We start from the raw sequence: 22165 nt of genomic DNA, 5'->3' as shown, positions 1-22165 counted from the left end.
TTGGTGGGAGATCCAGGACAAATAAAAGGAAGGACTTCTTCACACAGCGCATAGTTAAATTATGGAACTCACTACCCCAAGATGTAGTGATGGCCACCAATCTGGATGGCTTTAAAAGGGGGTTGGCTATAACCTTAAGCTCCAATCCTTACTCACTTGTAGACATGTCGACAGAAAAGCTAGTCCCGTTTTAAAGGGTACGCTTTAATTTTTTGATCTGTGCACATCCAAGATGCCCTTCTACAGGAGGGTATTTATTTATTATTTATTTATTGCATTGTCATACCGCCCAATAGCCGAAGCTCTCTGTGTGGTTCACAAAAATACTGTATATGCAGTATTCATGCCATCCCCCTGCCCACTGAGAATACTCACACAGCACTGTGCGGAACACAGTTACAGGCCCTGGCAAAGCAATCCTGCAGCAGAAACGTTCTATTCCCTTTGTTGTGTTGGATGTTAAACTATCAGACAGTACTCCAGCCGCTGCATTGCCAATTCAGGATAACGTCTCCACCAGCCCAGCCCTGCTTAAACCCCACTTCTGTCCTCAAAAGAAAGCTTTAGACAGGAGCTTACATCGTGAATGGGCAATTTTGCCCATGTGGAGTGTTTTATTTGTGGAACTCGGGGAACAAAGCAAAGGCTCTTGTCAAATGTTCTTAAGCTGTGCTTGCGGAGAATCTCCAGGAGCAATGCCAAGTCAGCCAGTGAAGTCAGGCTGCGTAAACAGCCATTGCAGAGCCTTGACTCTCCCGATCACAAAACAGATGCATCCCGGGCAGTTGGCAGGGCCTCCCCCTGCATCCTGGCAAGGAAACGCAATGCCGATGGAACAAAAAAGACTCTTCAAGCCAGGATTAGCCTGTGTTTGCCTAGCTGAGCTGTTCCTTAAGTAGGCTGCATAATGTGTTCATTATACAAAACCTTGCAGAACACAGTGTCCGAATTGCAATAAGGAATAATGACGTTTAACCGGCATGCCTTAAAGCTAAAGCGTTCTTCAGACTGCTGGAAATGAACCCAATTGCTTAAAAAAAAACCAGGAAGATGGTCTTCTTGTCATTCTTCCATAAGACGCAATCCTATGCCAGTTTAGACCAGAAAAAGACCTAGAATTCCTAGCATGCTGGAAGTTGTAACGCTTTTTCTCTGTTTAAACATGCACAGGATGGTGCCCTTGGTATGGCATGGACAACAGATCTTTGTAATCTTTTGTAGTTATTAGCCAGTGCTGAATATTGCCCCCAACCCAGAATTAAAACATGGAATAGAAGTTGACCGTAAGGGCTACACAGTTTCATTCACTAAGAAGGGTCAGCAACTCCTGTGTGGGTGTGTGGCGTTACACCCCACAAGTCAATTCCAAATGTATGTCTGCAGTTTGTAAGTCTGTGGTTTTTAGAATGTTGGCCTGAGTGGGCGGAGTTAGAATCTCTTGGGAGGGGGAGAAGGGATATATATAAGGGAAGGACGGAGGGGATTGGGAGTTCTTTCCAGGGAGACTTGTTAGGGACTCTTAGAGTCTTTAGTGCTCTCTGTGTTTATGGTACTTAAGTTCTGGGAAATTTGAGAGTCAGTGTAGTGAGTGGTGTCTTTAGTGTGTAGTGTGCACGTAGTGGATGTATATTAATCAATACTGAGAATAAAGAAAGTTCAAGAGTGATTGTGTGAGAAAAAGGAAAGCGCGTATGTGAATGAGTGACAGGATTGTATGAAAGGTTTCAAAAAGGTTTTTAAATGTTGTTATTTGAAACAAAGCTTATGAACTTTTTAAAATAAATTTTGATTGTTTTGTTTTTAAACTACCACAAAAAGCCCACGTGTCTGTTTGGCATTTATCATCTTAAGTTTACACATATAACACCCTCTCTGACAATCATTCACCTAAGCAGATATAACTCACAGCGCATTATTATATATATTAAAAATCTTTCTCCATTTTAAACCCCTTTCTCCGCATAGTTTGGAGGAAGGTGGGTTTTGTCCCTCGCCTCAGGCGTATCAAGCGGTGGTGCTTGGCTTGAGCAGGGAGTAGCCTCGGCCGAGTCTAGTGTTCAGAGCCTGTGTCGCCCCATAAGAAGTGGTGGCAGCCATGAGGTCTGGTGTTCAGAGCCTGTGTCATGGCAGGGTGCTCTACGTAAGAACATACAAAGTAGGGCTGTGCTCCGCTCCGATTCAGATCGCAAAATCGGAGCGGAACAACCCGATCCGCCACCGCCAAAGGCAGATCCAAATCGGGTCAGGGGAGCTGTGGATCGAGGTGAAGCGGTTCGCTTCCATCCAGAGCTCTGAATGCAGAGCTCTGAATGCAGGTAAGTAGGGGGAAGGAAGGCTCACCTGGCGACGGAGCCAGGTAAGGGGGCAGGGGGAGGGGGCTTACCTATGTACATCGCGGTCCAGTGCTGGCTTCAACTGAGGCCCAGGCCTCAGTTGAAGCCGGTGCTGGACCGCGACGGAGGCAGGTAAGAGTGGGGGGGCTTAACTGGCTTTGCCACCACAGTCCATGCTGCAAAGGCGGTGGAGCCAGGTAAGGGTGAGGGGCTTATTCACCCCCATTTTGTTCCCCTTTCGCCACTTACCTGCCTCCACCATCCGCTGCAGAGGCAAATAAGTAGGGAAGGGGGGCAAAATCTAGATCTGCCCCTCCGGATCTCACTCCTCAGAGTGGAGTGGGGGAGGGTCGGATTGACCCAAAGTGGTTTGGGCCCGATCCAAAAGTTCCAGATTGGGCCACGATGCAGTTTGGGGGGGTCAGTGCACAGCCCTAATACAAAGACACCTGCTGGATCAGACCAAGGGTCTATCCAGTCCAGTCTTCTGTTCATGCAGTGGCCAACCAGCTGTTGACCAGGAACCCATGACCAGGACATGAATGCAACATCTCTTTGGTGTCTTCTTGTTCCCCAAAAGATCCTTTCCCTATGCTTATGCTAACAAGCCCTTATAGCACCCCCCTTTGTACATACTAAATAAAATTGCAAGCCCAAGAAAAATCCCTTCATAGAGATGTCAGAGAAATCTACGACAGATTCAAATGGGTTCTGATTTCTGTGAATCTAACTCAAGGATTCCACAGAAGCCCACCTTTTCCAGAGTCACCTGGATAGGTAAACTAAAAAAAAACCTGGCCAAAAATGTGCATTTTCCTACACGCTAAAGCATGCACATTTGGGTGGGTGAGTGGGTGCACATTTTTCAAGTGTGAATTTACACAAATGCAATTTTTGCAAATTTGGGAAACTGAAAAAAAATATGAGTTGAATGGATGATGGCATGAAAGGCAGGTGACAATCCTTGAAACGCAGGTGAAACGGATGCTACAACATCCATACATCCCTGGGCAGAACATGGCACTGTATGCTACACAATAATGCCAAAATAATTCACCTCCCAGGGACCATTCCAGGCAATAAAAGATGCATTTCAAAAGCAGCCCAGAGCAGGCTGTTCCAACCTGACAAGCCACATAGGATAACTTGGGCGGAATGCAGCCCTCCATAAAACCTTTGAAGAATTTACTTTTAAGGGCTTGTTCCAGGCAGTAAAGAATCAGCTAGAACAATTCCAGCAATAAAATAGCTTTTCTAGCCCGTTCCGGCCTGACTTTTACATTCTTCCGTCATTTTGGTTATTCCAGCGATGTTGTGCCCCACCTGGGTCATGTCTCCACATATTTCTCTTGCTCTCTTGCTTCTTATTTTCCTCCCCTATTAGTCCTTGTAGGGCCGTGGAGTTCTCCCTGTATCTTCAGGGCAAGTTGTCTGATTTCAGACAATTACTCTTGCAAAGTGATTTCTGTATAAATTATTAAAAGGCCAAGCTGACATCCCGTGGAGTCCTGAAGGCCTAATGTAACCTTATTAAACATCCCTGTTTGCATGAAAGGTTACCTGCGTCCAATCCTGCAGTCCTCTCGGCCTTCTTGCTCCATGGTGGGGAACGGGTTGAATAGTTAAGTGAGGGACCAAAGAAAAGCAAACTTCCCTGCTGGGTTAATATATTTAATTAATGCAATGCAGTTAAGCAAAGCCACCGTGTTAGCTATTGCCATTGTTCAAAGTCCCCAAACCCGTGAAGAATTCTGCAGGAGGAAAGTCCTCGAAAATCTGTCCGTGGAAGATGAGAATGGTGGAGGCTGTGATGAAATATACTGCTTCTACCAATCCAGGAGCTGTGAAGACCAGATCCCCCATTTCCTGGAAGAGCAGAGGGCACTGTCCAGCAGGGAAACAAGCATGTTTCCAAGGGAGCTGTCCAACCAGGTTGCTAGAACAGAATACTAGTAACAATGAGCTACTCAGAAGAGGTGTTTTCTCAGCAACATCCAGCCACCAACTGAGCAATTTTTATAGCTGTTCCTGCTAAACACCCTGCCTTTTTGGTGCATCGCTGGGACCCTGAAAGAGAATTCATGTTCCAAGTAGACATGTGCTTTCCCATCTGGACTTTAGACTCAAGCCTCATGATTTATGTGCTATGCTCATACATCCCTAAGAGATGCTAAAATGGAATAAGGATGGTGCAGAGCAGTAAAGCAGCAGTTTCTGCAGCTGAAACTCTCCCCACGGCTTGAGTTCGATCCCAGCAGAAGCTGGTTTCAGCCTGCCGGCTCAGGTTGACTCAGCCTTCCATCGTCCCGAGGTCAGTAAAATGAGTACCCAGTTAGCTGGGGGAAAGGTAACAATGGCCTGGGAAGGCAACGGCAAACCACCCCACTATAAGGCCTGCCAAGAAAACGTCAGCGAAAGCTGGCATCCCTCCAAGAGTCAGTAATGACTCAGTGCTTGCATGAGAGGTTCCTTTCCATTCCTTTCCCTTCCCTTCCATGGATTGTTGGTTATTTGAGGTCAAAATTATCCACCTTCACATGAGCTTCTGACTTTTCTGCGTTCATTTTTCATAATATACCATTAACGTACACATTTTAAAGGCATTTACAATGTACACTTTACATTGCTGAAATGTTTTGCATGCATGTTTCTCAAATACACAGATTTTGTATACACATTTCCCTAATATGCACATTTTTGTGTGCATTTTCCCAAAGATGCATCAGAAAGCTTGCAAAATACAGATTGCAGAATGCAACTCTGTTTCACCTGGCTGAAATGCTCAGGAGTTGTGAGTTTGGTAAACCCATTTTTTAAAAAAAACTTAACAAAGCAAATTGCTCACACATCCCTAGAAGTAGCTAACTGAAGCACTGAATCGAAGAAGGGAGGAAGTAGAAGCAAGAGCTTTGGAGGACTCATAGAATCATAGAATAGTAGAGTTTGAAGGGGCCTAAAAGGCCATCGAGTCCTACCCCCTGCTCAATGCAGGAATCCACCCTACAGCATACTTGACAGATGGTTGTCCAGCTGCATCTTGAATACCTCTAGTGTGGGAGAGCCCACAATCTCCCTAGGTAACTGGTTCCATTGTCGTACTGCTCTAACAGTCAGGAAGTTTTTCCTGATGTCCAGCCGGAATCTGACTTCCTGTAACTTGAGCCCATTATTCCGTGTCCTGCACTCTGGGAGGATCGAGAAGAGATCCTGGCCCTCCTCTGTGTGACAACCTTTTAAGTCTTTGAAGAGTGCTCTCATGTCTCCCCTCAATCTTCTCTTCTCCAGGCTAAATATGCCCAGTTCTTTCAGTCTCTCTTCATAGGGCTTTGTTTCCAGACCCCTGATCATCCTGGTTGCCCTCATCTGAACATGCTCCAGCTTGTCTGCATCCTTCTTGAAGTGTGGTGCCCAGAACTGGACGCAGTACTCTAGATGAGGCCTAACCCGGGCTGAATAGAGAGGAACCAGTACCTCACGCGATTTGGAAGCTACACTTCTATTAATGCAGCCCAAAATAGCATTTGCCTTTCTTGCAGCCATATCGCACTGTTGGCTCCTATTCAGCTTGTAATCTACAACAATTCCAAGATCCTTCTCGTTTGTAGTATTGCTGAGCCAAGTATCCCCCATCTTGTAACTGTGCCTTTGGTTTCTATTTCCTAAATGTAGAATTTGGCATTTATCCCTATTAAATTTCATTCTGTTGTTTTCATCCCAGCACTCCAGCCTATCAAGATCACTTTGAAGTTTGTTTCTGTCTTCCAGGGTATGAGCTATCCCACCCAATTTTGTGTCATCTGCAAATTTGATCAGCGTTCCCTGCACCTCCTCGTCCAAAGCATTCTTATAGTGCCAAACAGTGTGTGTGTGTGTGTGTGCGTGTTTGTGTGTTTGTGTGTATTCTCAATCTTTAACACACGAAGGAAGGTTGGTTAATGTTTTTCATTTGCCATTTTTGTAGAAGACTATAATGTTGTTTAATATTCTTGCTGAGTTTAATATTAAACACCAATGAAAGTGTTTAACATTCCTGGTGCGTTAACAAACACACCTGACATTTTTAGCCTGACATTAATAAAAGCTCATTTTAGAAAAGGTACCTTGTATTTCTGGAATGCATTGAACTTTGAAACTTGTAAAAGATTAAAGGGGCAAAGCAAACAAAAAGCAGGGAAAGGGGCCATGAAGTTGGTTTCATTTTCATTTTAGCTGTCCTCTGGAAACACAGAAATATCCACTATATTTTCTAGCTATCTTGTTTCCCCTGTCCCTCTTGTGACACACTCTGAAACCCTCTTCAAGCACTCTCCTGAATGTGACTGGGCTAAAGTGTCTAGCGACCAGGGATGGGCATACAGGCCTCTCCACAAATGTCTTCAGGCATGCCGGCCTCTTTACAAAGCTCCTTGCATTTGGTGTGAAGTTCTGAAAAGGATTTCTAGCACAATGAGAAGCTTTGCTGCAATTAGAAACCCTGATAAGGCAGTGTTCCCTTTAGAAACTCTATTCAGACCTTCATGCTCAATGCATGAGGTTTTTCTGTTACAACCGAAGAGCTTTGTTTTAGTGGGGGTCATTGGGGACTGTGAGGTCCATGTTTCAAGTGCGCACCATGAATCTAGTTCACATTGAGTTCTTGGGAAAAGTCAGGTTCAGTTTGATTCTAGACAAATAGGAGTCAGGTTTCCCAGAGACACACACAGAGAGAAAGTAGCACCATGGAGAGCTCTGGGTGATACTGGGGCTGGAAACCAGACAAGCTTCTCTTCATGTTGCTCCAACAAGCAGCAGATTGTGAATAAGCCTTCTGTATGGTTTTGGCTTCATTTAGGCTGGTTAGCCCAATCTCTACACTAATGGTGGCCTTTTCCCTTAAAGGGATTCTGTTTCAGCAGCATCAGAATGTGATGACATGGAAGTGGTGGTGGTGGCTTCGTGGCTGCTATCCTCCTCCAGTCCCAGGGGGTCTGGTTCCTGGGACTTTCTGGACAACTAGGTCTCATATCATTCTTCTGTTGCCAAGCCCTCTCCCTGATCTCTTAATGCAAGAGCCCCATCCAGTGAGGACAAAGGTTTGGGATCTATGACAGAAGGCCTGTGGAACAGCCCATTAACCTAAGGAAATTGAGTCTGCTCCTATCCACTTGTAGTCCACCTGTGTTCAGATGAATGTCTGAACATGGCCTGTGAGTCTCTCTCTCTCTCTCTCTCTCTCTCTCTCTCTCTCTCTCTCTATATATATATATATATATATATATATTGAACTTTCCCCATTTTACCTCCCCTCCCAAGAATCCTTGCATTGGATAGATCCAGAATTGTCAGATTGTGTGAGAATTCATGTGTCTGTATTTGTATAAATTGAGAACCTCTGTATGAATGAGGTTCTTTTACATTCAGGTACATTCAAGAGCTCTGGATTTCTGGTTTGTTGAGAGCAGTGTAAACCTGGGCAGAGCAATTGTCAGTCTCTGGCACACAGGGGAGAGAGAGAGAGAGAGAGAGAGAGAGAGAGAGAGAGAGAGAGAGAGAGACTGAGCACAGGCTGCATAAGGATGGAACTCTCCCTGACGTCGGTATCCTGTGTCAGAGCTTGCCAAACTTTGTGTGCTAGAAGGATAGGGAGTCACGACAGCGTAATTCCCTTTCTGCATAAGGATTTGAGGCTCCTTCCTTCTGGAAGTGCCATTGGAGCAATGCAAGTGGGGTGGGGCAGATTGAGGATTTTCCCCAGGAGGGCAGAGAATAGAGATGGGATCCTTCCTTTTACCCCTTTAAAATAGGGAAGGAGTGAGAGAGGTCACAACACTGCTTGTGGTCTCATCTATCAGGCAGCGCCATGCTTCAAAAAGCATCTCTCTGGTTTAAAAAGGCTGGCTGGCAAAATATCCACGGGAAACTAGTATGTTTTTATGAGCAACACACCTGCCAATTCTCTACTATTTTCAGGCCAAAAATAATTGTGAGGGGCATTGGAAATATTTCCTAAGTACAAACAAACTAAGCCTTTGATTGTGATCATATTCACCTCCGTTTCATCCTGTTTACACCTATAGCTTCCCGTATCTGCTGTTACGTCTGCGTCTGTTTTTAATTCTGTTTATTGCTGGGTGATCCCAGTCAACAAGGGATCACGCTGTGACTGGGTTGCTATGCACAACATGGCATAGCCAATCAGATTTCCCTATGTGATGACAACAATGAGAGCAAACAAAGCAATTGAGATGGGGAGAGATCAAAGAAAGGTGAAGAAAATGAATGGGCCAGCGTTTTCACAAGCCTCGTCAAACAATCATAGCAGGGAAAGGAGGGGGAAGTTTTCAAAGCCGTCATATTTCTTCTGGGATCTTTCAGCTCAGCCTCCGTTTCAAGAAGTCAATTCAACGGTTTGAATTCTGGAATCCAGCTACATCTGATTTTTTTTTCACAAATTTCCCTATAAGTGGTAACGAAGATCTAATCAAAGATCAATTCTAGCAGCAATACTGTTCCATTAGAGGTAAATTTGGCAGGTCTAGAAATGAAAGGCTGACAAGGCTTGCAATTCTGCACTCTGGGGCTTGTCATTTTTGCCTCAAATATGAGATAAGCCATTACGACCCCCCCCCCCAAAAAAAAATTATTTTCCAGCTCAGAATTTAATTAATGACAGAGAAGGTTCCTGTACTGGCCCGCCATAACTCAATCAGCCCTACAATCTCCATCCCAAGTCTAAAACACCTCTCCTGCCTTCCACCCCGCCAGCTGTTCCTGCTATTCTAGTAACAGCAAGCAAGAGAGAGGAATCGGGAGAGGTCTCCTCTTGCTTCCTTTCATTGCCTAAAATATTTCTATAGATCAAGCCAGGCAAAATTAAACCAGGGATTAGGGAAGTATGAGAATTTAATTTTTGCTTACAAAACATGCAAGCATGCCCCTGTTCAAAGCTCCAAATACAAGCATGTGTCTGCCAAAAAAGATATTGCAAATTGTCGAACACATGCTCACCTCCATCCCATTTCCAATTCCCAGTTTAGCTTGTGCCAATTTAAGAACATAAGAGCTGTGCTGGGTCAGATTAAGGGTCCATCTAGCTTTCGAGATCAGGCCTGTTCTCCCTAGAGTGGGGAAACGCATTTCAGGTTATCAATCGGAATCAGATTCTGAACCAGAAGAAACAGGACCTAGACATTTATTAGCCAACACAGGAAGCAGGGGAGGAGATTCTCCCAGACTCTTCACCAGCCAGGGATGAATTTTCACTGGACTTTATCAGAGAGAATGCTATCAACTCAGAGTCTGTGGGAACTCAGCTTTCCTCAGAGGAAGAAGGGACTTCAGAGTTGACCAGTGCTAGAGTCTGCCGCAGAGTCAAGCAGGCGGAGCTAAAAGCAGGAGAGAAGCGATCAACTCGGCCAGCTTCTCTCCAAAGGCTTCTTCAAAAAAATCCTCCCTGAAGCAAAAGAGGCTCAGAGAAAACTTTCAGTTTTGTTGAAAGGACAACTGCCAAGTTTAGTCAGCCAAGTTTTAGCTTAGACCTCTTTATTGTCTCGCATCCCAATGGAAGGGCTTGGAATCATGAGACTAATCCAGCATTCTGTTCACACAGTGGACAACCAGCTGCCCCAGTGGGGAAACCCATAAGTAGCGCATGAGTGCAACAGCACCCTCCTGCCCATGTTCCCAGCAACAACGGGTGTATATTGGCTCTGGATTGATCTGGACCTGCTTTGTATACAGACCGATTTGTTCCGAATTGCCCCGCTTCGGCTCGGAATTTGGATCTGAAGAGGTGCACAACTTGAGTATTTGACCCATTTTGCTTTTAACCCCACTCACCACCAGAATGTTGACTGCGCCCCATGACCTTGTCCAAAATTTAATTTGGCCATTGAGCTAGAAAAGGTACCCAACCCCTACAATGGAAGTATGTAAACCGTGGGATCCCATATGGTTCTGTTCTTGGACCCATGATTTTTAACTCATTCATAAATAATCCTGAGTTAAGGGTGAGCAGTGAGATGGTAACGTTTGCTGACAACACCAAATTGTTTTGGATGTGTAAAACAAAAACAGATTGTGAAGACTTCCAAACAGATCTCTCCAAACTTGGGGAATGGACCTTAAAACGCACCTGCGATTCAGTGAAAGGAAGTCTAAAGGGATGAACATTGAGGACCAGAATTTCCACCTCCAGTTGGTGGGGCTGCAGCTGATGGTGACTGAACTTTGGGTTATAGTTGGATGGCTTGATGGCTGCATTCAGACACCATGATAGTCAATGGTAGGGGGGAAAACCAACATGGTCGTTATTTATCTAGGAGGTACTCACCACACAACATGATGTGGACTGAGGTGTCATCAATATGCGGATGATACCCAGCTCTACCTTTCCTTTTCATCAAACCCAGGTGAGGCAGTGGCTGTTCTGAACCAGTGCCTGGGCATGGTAATGGACTGGATGAGGGCTAACAAACTGAGACTCAATCCAGACAAGACGGAGGTACTGTTCGTGGGTGGTTCATCTGTCTGGCTAACTTCATTGGCTGTCAGTCCAGGTCTGGGCCCGATTCAAAGTGCTGGTATTAACATTCAAAGCCCTGAATGTGAATACTGCCCAGAGAGCTTCGGCTATTGGGCGGTATAAAAATGTAATAAATAAATAAATGGTTTGGGGCCAGGCTCTCCGAAGGAATGCCTCCTCCCATATGTGCTTGCCCAGACCTTAAGATCATCCACAGGGGTCCTTCTCCGTGAGCCCCTGCCAAAGAAAGTGAGGCAGGTGGCTACTAGGAGGAGGGCCTTCTCTGCTGTGGCCCCCCGGCTGTGGAACAAGCTCTCCAGAGAGGTTCACTTGGCACCTACAGTGTACTCCTTCCATCGTCAGCTGAAGACCTTTTTATTTTCTCAGTATTTTAACACCTAATTTAACTTAAATTTAAACTTTGCTGTTTTAATTCCATATTTTAACTTATATCAATTTTTGCTGTGTGGTTGTATCCTGGCTGTGCTTTTTATTTGGTATTTTGTATTTGTGTTTTTAGATTGTTGGATGTTTTTATGCTCTTTATGGTTTTAATTTTTGTGAACCGCCCAGAGAGCTTCAGCTATTGGGCGGTATAAAAATGTAATAAATAAATAAATAATCAACTGTGGTGTGAATTAGGACCAGTGTTGAGTTGACTATTAGTTTATGCTGAGTTGACTCTTTCATCCCCCATCCTCTCTCCTCCCTCAGTCCTCCCCCTAGTATCCCATCAGCCACTGCTGCCAAAAACCTAACCGGCCAGCTGGACTAGTGTGGCTGCCATTGCTTTGACCGCTCTTGCCTTGCGTCTCTGTAGCTGATGAAATTACCAACTGTGGCCGAGGAAATAGCCAACGGTGCCCTCCACACAACATGATAACCAACAGTGGTTCAAATAGCCAACTCTGCGTAGCGTTGGATATTTGCGCTGGTTATTTTGGCCAAATAACCAGCCATTGATTAAAAAACTCCCTCCACAAAACACGATAACCCATGGTGGGTTAAATAACCAACCATTTGCTATTTAAACCACCATCAGTTATCGTGTTGTCTGTACCCAGTCAATATGTTATCCCATTGAAAATGCAATCCCCAATAATGTAACAGAGCAGAGGGCCTTGCTAGATGATGCCGGATAAGCCGGCAGGGAGGCAGGGTGATGGCGTGCTAACTTTAGCGTGCGCCGCCCCGCCTCCTACACGCACGACGCGCAGGGACTCCGGAAGTCCTGCAGCATCGGCCATTTTTTTTTTCGGTTAAAGGGGCCACGTGCGCCCCAAAGACTCCGGAGAAGGTAAGTGGTTTTTTTACTTAAGCTCCCCCATCCGCTCCTGATCCCCTTCCGTGCTTCCTGCCCACTCTTTCCCCACCCTCCCTCCCCATCCCTGATCTGTGCCGCCCTCCGCCATCCCTCCCCGATCTGTGCCACCCTCCGCCTTCCCTCCCCGTCCCCGATCTGTGCCGCCCTCCGCCATCCCCCTCTCCTGCCGGTCCGGCCTTCCCCCTATCTCCCCCCCCCCCGGGATCCCCCCGGCCCAATGGGTGCAGCGCTCGTATGAGCACTGTGCCCAGTCCGTGGCTTTCGAGTAGCGAGTAGCCGCAAAAAGCCACGGACCTTGCTAAACGTTCCGCAGCCCCGGCCTGAGGCCGGGGCTGCAGAAAAGGCATGCCATAAGCGACTTCGCTTATGGCGCGTTAGGGGAGGCTTCAGCGTGGCCTGACCCCAGATTCCCCTGTGCGTCATCTGGATGCACAGCAGGGAAACCGGGCCTCACAGCGCGCTAAGGCCTCGTCTAGCAAGGCCCAGAGAGAGAGAGAAGATAAACGTTTTGTTTTGCAAGTTAAGCACAGGAAGACATTTTTCTCAGGGCAACCACGGGATGAACAGCATGGAGAAGGCCAAGCTCAGATGACTGGTCCTACTAATAGCTCCTGGTAATCCAAGAAGGTTTAGCAACTGGATATCAGTTTTATAATTCCTCCGCAGGAAAGAGTTGGTTTAATCTGACTTTCTTAATGCATGTTTCCCTGTGTCTTTTTAACAGCCTTCCAGCTGAAATACCCTTACACTTAACTGGCAGTTTCCAGCAGTCAAAGTAATTTGCTTCAATAATTTATTGATGCATAAACCTGGGAGAGATTTCAGAAAAGCAGCAAGGCCCCATTCCCCGGGCCACCATTTAATCCGTGCCCCAGGGGACATGAAAGCACTTAGCTGCACTCTCCGGCTGGCTGGTTGGCTGCCGTTCCCTGGAGAAGATGGTTTGTTTCCGAAGAGCCCAGGTCCCAGCCTAGCCTCGCTTCTCTGGAGATTTCATTATGAATGTATTTAATATGGAAAATTAATGGTGATGAGCTTATAGGAGTTCTTATGTAAGTGATGTGCTTTTAAAGGGATGCATTCAGCATCTGAACTCACTGCATGAATGAGAATTCTTTGGTTGCATAGAAAAAGCTTTTCATTTCATTTTTTTTTAAAAAAAAAATCCTTTCCCAACTTTTACAAACTTTTTGAAAAAGAAACCAAGCAGAAAAGGGTGCTGGAAAGCAAAATGTACTTAGGGCATGTTTACATGGGTTCACACATAAAACATCCCTGAGGATGCTTCTGAAGTTCTCAACTGAATATCTCCCCGGATTTTTAACTGTCGAATGATCGAGTTTCATTTCTGAAGTATTCGGAAACATTGCCTCTTCCAGTTCTTTTCATTCTGAAATTTGCGCAGAGCGCATACTGGTTCACCATTTTAAAGAATTATTTAACTATATCAGCAGCAGGAAAGCAGCTAGCAGGGCACTTGGGCTGCTGGATGACAATGGTATTAAATAGGGCTGTGCTCCACTTTGCATCGGAGTGTAGAAGCAATAGCGAGGCGGCCTGAGTCACCTCCGACAAAGGCGGAGACGAAGTGGGTCGGGGGGGCTGTGGATCAAGGTGAAGAGGATCGAGACCAAGTGGAACCTTCGCCTTGATCCAGAGCTCCAAAAAAAAGGTAAGTGGGGGCTTACCAGGCGCTGCCGCAGTCCGTGCAGTGACAGCGGCAGAGCCAGGTAAGGGGCAGAGGGAGGGGGGCTTATCTGCCTCTGTCATGGTCCAGCAGCAGCTTCAACTGAGGCTGAGGCTCAAACCGGAAGACCAGGCCACAACCGCGGCCTGCCCTTCCGCTTTGAGCCTCGGCCTCAGGTGAAGCCACTGCCAGAACACGACGGATGCAGGTAAGGAGGAGGAGGGAGGGGGCCTTACCTGGCTCTGCCGCTGCCACCGTAGTCTGTGCAGCGATGGCAGCGGAGCCAGGTAAGTGGGGAGGAGGGAGGGGCCTTACGTGGCACTGGCGCTGCAGAGCGGAGTGGCCCGTAGGCGGATCGACGCAGAGCGGGCCCGATCTGGAATTTGTGGATTGAGTGCAGAGTGGATCGTGGGTCTGTGCACAGCCCTAGTATTAAAGGAGTACAAAATGAGGACAAAGAGATTGCAGAGAAGTCAAATGAATTCTTCTCATTGGTCTTCATAGCGGAAGATATAGGACAGATATTTCGGCCTGAATTGATGTTTTCAGGAAGTTCTCAACTTTATTACAAACTGAAAGTAAATAAATTACTCACCCTCAAATATGAAATTGCTGAGCTTCTAAACAAAATATGCAACTTGTCCCTAAGATCAGCCTCTGTACCAGAGGACTGGAAGATGGTAAATGTAACACATTTTTTTTTAAAAAAAAAAAAGTGGGGGATTGGAGGGAGGAATCAGGAAATTATAGGCCAGTTGGCTTAATGTCTGTTCCGAATAAATTGGTTGAAAGCATTACTAAAGATTAAATTAGCAAGCCTATGGAAGGATAAGCCCTGTTGAAAAAGAATCAACATGGCTTCCACAAAGGTAAGTTCTGTCTCACTAACTTTTTAGAGTTCTTTGAGAGTCAATAAACATGTGGATAAGGTTGACCCAGTAGATGTTGTTTACTTGGACTTCCAAAAGGCTTTTAACAAAAACCCACACTGAAGACTCCTAAGCAAACTTAGAAGTCATGGAATGAGAGAAGAGGTCCTCGTATGGACCAGTAATTGGCTAAAGAACAGAAAATGGATTACTGTTTAAAATGGATACTGTTTTATACTGTTGTTTTTATATTTTTAATGGTTTTAAATTTTCTATACTTGTTTAATGTTCACTGTTTTTAACTTTTGTAAACTGCCCAGAGAGCTTTGGCTATTGGAGTGGTATATAAATGTAATAAATAAATCAATAAAATAGAGCATAGAAAAATGGTAAACTGTCCCAATGGAAAGAAGTAAATAGTAGGGCCCCACAGGGATTGGTACTATTGGGACCAATTCTTTTCAACCATCTGTCAGGGATGCTTTAGGGTGGATTCCTGCATTGAGCAGGGGGTTGGACTCGATGGCCTTGTAGGCCCCCTTCCAACTCTGCTATTCTACGATTCTATAATTCTATGTTTATAAATTATCTGGAATTAGGAGTGAGCAGTGAAGTGGCCATATTTGCCAATGACACCAAACTATTTAGGGTGGTTAAAACCCGAGGAGCGCCAAAGGATCTCTCCAAACTGGAAGACTGGGCATCCCAATGGCAAATATAAGCAAGTGTCAAGTGATACACTTTCTGACAAAAAATAACCCCAACTTCAACTATAACCTGATGGGATCTGAGCTGACTGAGAAAGAGATCTTTATTTATTTATTTGTTTGTTTATTACATTTTTGGGGTTGTGGATCTTGGGGTTGTGGAGAACAGCTCAAGGAAAATGTCAACCCAGTATTGGGGCCACTTTAAAAATGGCAAACTCCATGTTAGGCATAATTAGAAAAGGAATTGAATTTTTTTTTAAAAAAAAAAAAAGTATGTTCATAAGACTATTATTTTCATTTGGTGTTTTACCAATGCTCCAAAGTGCATGTGTGTCTAAGTAGAACACTGCACAAAAGGAATCAATCATGAGGCAATCGTACACTATGTACAGATGGGGTGAGGAAAAGAAAAATCTCAGGGGGTTTTTTGTTTGGGGGGGAAGTTTTTTGAGAAATTTCAGCTCAGCTGTAATAATTTCTTCCTTGCCCTGGAGACCATGGAGAAAGCACAAAAGCCAAGCCTCAGACAAGCAATTATAATTCTCAGGATTTGACTATGGCGAATCTCTTTAAACTTTCTATAAATACCGAGGAAGGTAAATGCATTAACCTTATCTTGATCCTAAATTGTAATTACATGACGTCTGGTTCCCAAGTAAATTAGTACATTAATAACAATTTTGTTCCTATAATTACTATCATTTCTTGGATCTTTAAGCTATTTGTTAATTTACCCGCATGCCCTGAGATAATATCTTCTGCCAGAGTGTGACAATCTGCCTGACTTTCCAGGGACAAAAAGCATTGATCGAACTATTTAATTCATGGGGAAAAAACTATTATTTAAATTGCAATGATTGCCCGTAGTTGGGCCGTTGTTGTTTTAATGCATGCAAATAAGGTTGATTCCAGCTCAACTAGAGAGCTGAGGCCTCTTCAACTTATGTAAACTTTTCACCATTGCTTATTATTGAGTCAATTGAAAATAGCTGTTCATTCAGAGAAGGTCCCCTCACTATGGCTGCTCTCCTCAGGAGGGTACTGACCCAAGAGGTTACATTGCACATGGATCAGAAAAGAGGCATGGCCACGTGGACACTGTATGCACATGTAGCATCATGTATGTTGCCAGCGTGGGAGCAGATCGCTTGGGCTTCAAAAGCTGAGGATTGGAGGAAGCAACAGCTGATTTTGGGCTGTAAGAGATGGTGAAGGCGCAGGGAACCCTGGAGGATGGTAGGTCACCTAGGTCTGCTCAGATCTTTCAAGGTTTGAGAACCAGTGGATTTGCTTTTAGACCTTGGATTTTGAGGTTCTGCTGTCCTACACAGTGGCTTTGACTTACTTTTTTATGTATTTCAGCTAAGCAAGTTAGTGGTCACCTCTAGAGGTTATACCTCTGGCAGAGGTTTAGAATGCTGGGATCTGTACATAGCCCAGCTGCATTGGTCCAAGATGGATCAGTGCCAACTGGAGTCATATATTACTTTGGTGCCTTGCTCTGAGTATGATCTTTATGCTGCAGGAGTTTTTTTAGCCATTAGAAGATCTGGGAAGAAGGATTGTCTCCTCTATTATGTATCTGCTTGGACCCTAAGACCATCTTCAGGGGTCCTTCTCTGTGAGCCCCTGCCAAAGGAAGTGAGGCAGGTGGCTACCAGCATGGCCTTAGCTACACCTAAAGTTTATCCCGGGATTGTCCCAGGGTTATCCCTGCCTGCTCCCAGGATATCCTGTGTGTCATTTGCATGAACAGGGATGACCCCGGGACAATCCTGGGATAAACCTTAGGTCTAGCTAAGGCCGAGGAGTGCCCTTTTCTTCTGTGGCATGCTGGCTGTGGAATGAGCTCCCTAGAGAGGTTCATCTGGTGCCTATGTTGTTCTCTTTCTGGGACCAAGTGGTCATAGGTGAAGGAGCATGTCACGATGGTGGGAATACTGTGTGGACAAAAGTCTTGGTAAGGTGTGGGATTTTTCCTGTGTATAGAGAAGCTTTTGCCTTCGTGTTCTCCTTGTGGGCTTTCCAGAGTCACAGGAACAGCATCAGTTTTAAAGTTGGTAATTCAGATTCTGAATACAAGGAAGGAAGGAAGGAAGGAAGGAAGGAAGGAAGGAAGGAAGGAAGGAAGGAAGGAAGGAAGGAAGGAAGGGAGGGAGGGAGGAAGGAAGGAAGAGAAACACATGCTTTTGATTTGTTTTCAACAAGGAGATTTTCTCTAAGCAACAGTGCTTGTCTCTCATGAAAGCTCAGAAATGCTATTATCAACCCGAGGAATGGAATATTTCCCACTGGCCCATCTTGGATTATTTCCCAGGAACAATCCATGTTTCGATGGTGTTACTCTTGTTTTATTCCCTGTGATTTGTTATATTAGTTTTTGCTCTGCTGATGCCTACCTTTTTTTAAAAAAAAGTAACCTTTGGATAAATTTGCCTTTTATTCCCTCCTGATGTTGCTTAGCTGTACACCCTAGAATCTGGGGGCTAAAGTTCATTCACACCGTTTCCAATAAAGAATGCACACAACCAGGAGCAGCTACTAAACCTAAGTCTGGGATTAGAGCATCTTTCTGGTTTCTAAAATGAAGAACTTAAGAAGAGCCCTGATGCTGGTACAGACCAAGGGTCCAACTAGTCCTGTCTGTTCACCAGTGGCCAACCAGCTGTTGACCAGAGACCCACAAGCAGCACCCTCCCACCCATGTTCCCCAGCAACTGGTGCACACAGGCTTACTGCCTCGGATACTGGAGATAGCACACAACCATCAGGGCTAGTAGCCATTGATAGCCTCCTCCTTCAGGAATTTATCCAACCCCATTTAAAGCCCTCCAAATTGGTGGCCATCACCACATCTTGTGGTAGTGAATTTCAGTGTAACTATGCACTGTGTGAAGAAGTATTCTGTCCTACTCTTATCTTGGGTGATTTCAATATTCATGTGGATGACCCTCAAGACGCTGCAGCTCTACGATTCTACTCATTATCTTCCTCTTATGATCTTAAGCTTTGGTCTGATGCTCCCACACATTCCCTTGGACACTGTTTGGATCTTGTTCTCACTCGGAATTGCTCTGTTTTGGACTTTTCTACTGCTGACTTTCCTTTGTCAGATCATCATCTAGTTTCTTTCATTATTACTCATAATCCTCCTCCTTCACATCCTGTTTCTCGCTCTTGTCGTGACTTGCAATCTATCAATTATGAGGCTTTTTCTCAGTCTCTAGCCTCCTCTCTTCCTTCTGTCTTTTCGGCTGTCTCCTTGGACTCAGCTGTCTCCTTCTTTAATTCCTCCTTATCTTCAACTCTTGATAATCTTGCTCCATCTACAACTCAGATAGTTCGCCCTTCTCAACCCCAACCGTGGCTCACCTCTTTCATCCGCTACCTTCACTCTTGTTCCCGGGCTGCTGAACGCCTTTGGCGTAGGACCAGGGACTGGGCGGACTTTGTCCATTACAAATTTGTTCTCTCCTCTTTCTCTTCTGCTATTTCATTGGCCAAACAGCAGTATTACTCAATGTTGATCCAGTCAAATGCTATGCATCCTCAGCGGCTCTTTGCATCCTTCAATTCTCTTCTGAAGCCTAATCCACCATCTCTCCCTGCCTCTCTGTCTGCTAATAACTTTGCCTCTTTTTTCAATGCTAAAATCCAAACTATTCGCTCTGATCTGGCCAGCTCTGCTCCTCTTCCAGTTCCTGTTCCTCATCTGTCAGTTCCTCCTGCAAACTTCTCTGCATTTCCTTCAGTCTCAGCTGATGAACTGTCTACAATACTGTGCTCTTCGAAGCCTTCCACTTGTTCTCGTGATCCGATTCCTTCTCGCGTCTTTATTAATCTTATCCCTGCTATCCTCCCTTCCTTGCTTCATATTATTAATTTTTCTTTGTCCTCTGGTTCATTTCCTTCTGCTTTTAAACATGCTACAGTCTCTCCTATTCTCAAGAAACCTACTCTTGATATGCTATCTCTGTCTAACTACCGACCTGTCTCTTTGTTGCCTTTTGTTTCAAAGATCCTGGAGCGTGTGGTCTACTCTTGTTGTCTTGATTTTCTTTCTAGTAACTCTGCTCTGGATCCTTTTCAATCTGGATTCCGTCCTTTGCATTCCACTGAAACAGCCCTTACTAAGATTACCAATGATCTTCTTATTGCCAAGTCTAAAGGCCTTTATTCCGTTCTTATTCTCCTTGATCTAACTGCAGCCTTTGACACGGTTGATCACGATCTTCTTTTAGATTCCCTTCATGACCTCGGATTTTATGGCTCTGTCTATAACAGGTTTGCCTCCTATCTAGCGGGTCGCTTTTTCAGCGTGTTGGCTAATGGCAGCTCGTCTTCTTCTTTTCCCCTTTCAGTAGGGGTTCCGCAAGGCTCGGTGCTTGGTCCGTTGTTGTTTTCTTTATACATGTTGCCCTTGGGTAATCTTATTCAATCTCATGGCCTCCAATATCACCTGTATGCCGATGATACACAATTATATCTTTCATCTCCGGATCTTTCTCCTGATGTTCACGATCATATCTCGGCATGTCTTTCAGATATCTCAGCTTGGCTGGTTCATCGTCGTTTGAAACTTAATATGGCAAAGACTGAATTGCTTGTTTTTCCTCCTAAACCTTCTCCTCATTCTCTCTTACTGTCAATAATGTTACACTTACTCCAGTCAAGGAAGCTCGTAGTCTTGGCTTTATATTTGATTCCTCGCTCTCCTTTATTCCTCATATTGAGGCAGTAGCTAAATCCTGTCGTTTTTTCCTGTATAATATTGCCAGGACTCGATCATTTTTGTCTGTCTCTTCTGCCAAGACTCTTGTTCATGCATTGGTTATTTCTCGGTTGGACTACTGCAACCTTCTTCTCACTGGCCTTCCTTCTTCTCACATCAGTCCGTTGGTTTCTGTTCACCACTCTGCTGCTAAGATCATCTTCTTGGCTCGCCGCTGTGACCATGTTACTCCACTGCTGAAATCTCTTCATTGGCTTCCAATTCACTTCAGAATCCAATATAAACTTCTCCTGTCGACCTTCAAAGCTTTTCACGGTCTAGCTCCTTCCTATCTCTCCTCTCTCATCTCACACTATTGCCCCGCTCGTGCTCTTCGCTCCTCTGATGCCATGTTTCTCGCCTGCCCAAGGGTCTCTACTTCCCTTGCTCGGCTTCGTCCATTTCCTTCCGCTGCCCCATACACCTGGAACGCTCTTCCAGAACATTTGAGAACTACAAGTTCAATCGCAGCTTTTAAAGCTCAGCTAAAAACTTTTCTTTTTCCTAAAACTTTTAAAACTTTATTTTGTTCTGACTTTTATACTGCCTGTTTGGTGCATTCTCTTCCCCTCCTTATTGTTTTATTATGATTTTATTAGAATGTAAGCCTATGCGGCAGGGTCTTGCTACTTATTGTTTTACTCTGTACAGCACCATGTACATTGATGGTGCTATATAAATAAATAAATAATAATAATAACAGTATTATGGGTGAGGGAGAAAAATGTCTCCCTATCCACATTCTCCACGCCACACATAACTTTGTACACTTCTATCACGTGTCCCCTTATCCTCCTTTATCCCCAATCTGAACAATCCCAGCTGTTGTAACCTTCCCTCATAGGGGAGATGTTCCAGTCCTCTGGTCATTTTAGTTGCCCTTTCTGCACTTTTTCCAGATACAGTATACAGTATTCTAAGTGTGATCACAGCACAGATTTGTATAAAGGCAGTATAATACTGGCAGTTTTATTCTCGATTCCTTTTCTAATAATGCCTAACGTGGAGTTTGCCTTCTTTACAGCAGCCGCACACTGGGTGGACATTTTCATGGAGCTGTCCACCACAACCCCAAAATCTCTTTCTTGGTTGGTCATTGCCAGCTCAGATTCCATCAGGTTATACTTGAAGTTGGGGTGTGTGTTTTTTGTCCCAACATGCATCATTTTATGCTTGTTTACATTGACCCACATCTGCCATTTAAGATCTTATTGATATAGGGTTAGGGTTAAATGTTTTTTAAATAAATTTGGATGACCACTCTCCCAGTTTGAAGAGGTCCTTTTGGAGTGACTCACAACCCCTTTTTGTTTTAACCACCTTAAACAATTTGGTGTCATTGACAAACCTGGCCACTTCACTGCTCACTCCTAATTCCAGATCATTTATGAACAAGTTGAAAAGAACTGGTCCCAATACCCATCCCTGTGGGACACCACTATTTACTTCCCTCCATCAGGAGAATTGGCCATTTATTCCTGCTCTCGACTTTCTCTTCTTTAGCCAGTTGCTAATCCATAAGAGGGCCTCTGCTCTTATTCCATGTCTACTAAGTTTATTCAGGAGTCTTTGGTGGGGGACTTTAATCAAAAGCCTTTTGGGAATCCAAGTAAACAATGCCCACAGCATCTCCCCTGTCCACAAGTCTGTTGACATTCTCAAAGAACTCTAAAAGATTAATAAAGAAGGCATGCAGGACAGTCTTCGTTTTTGCAGGGGGCAGCATCTGTTATTAACTGGAATGTTGTTATATCTTCCATCTAGAAGATTACAGGGTAGAATGTGGCACCAAGCCAGAGAAAAATCTTTCCTATATTTTAGGATAGTGAAGTAATCTAAATAGGACATCCCATTTTTGAAGTTTGGGCCTGGCAAACCCAATGCCCCAAGGACCCCGTGCTGCTCTGTAGAGGTCTTCAGAATCAATACCTGTTAGCTTCTGTTTAACAATCAATTTGGCTCTGTCCC

This window comes from Elgaria multicarinata, chromosome 20 (genome assembly GCF_023053635.1).
Source record: "Elgaria multicarinata webbii isolate HBS135686 ecotype San Diego chromosome 20, rElgMul1.1.pri, whole genome shotgun sequence".
Classification (NCBI taxonomy): domain Eukaryota; kingdom Metazoa; phylum Chordata; class Lepidosauria; order Squamata; family Anguidae; genus Elgaria; species Elgaria multicarinata.
This window is presented reverse-complemented; position numbering follows the sequence as displayed.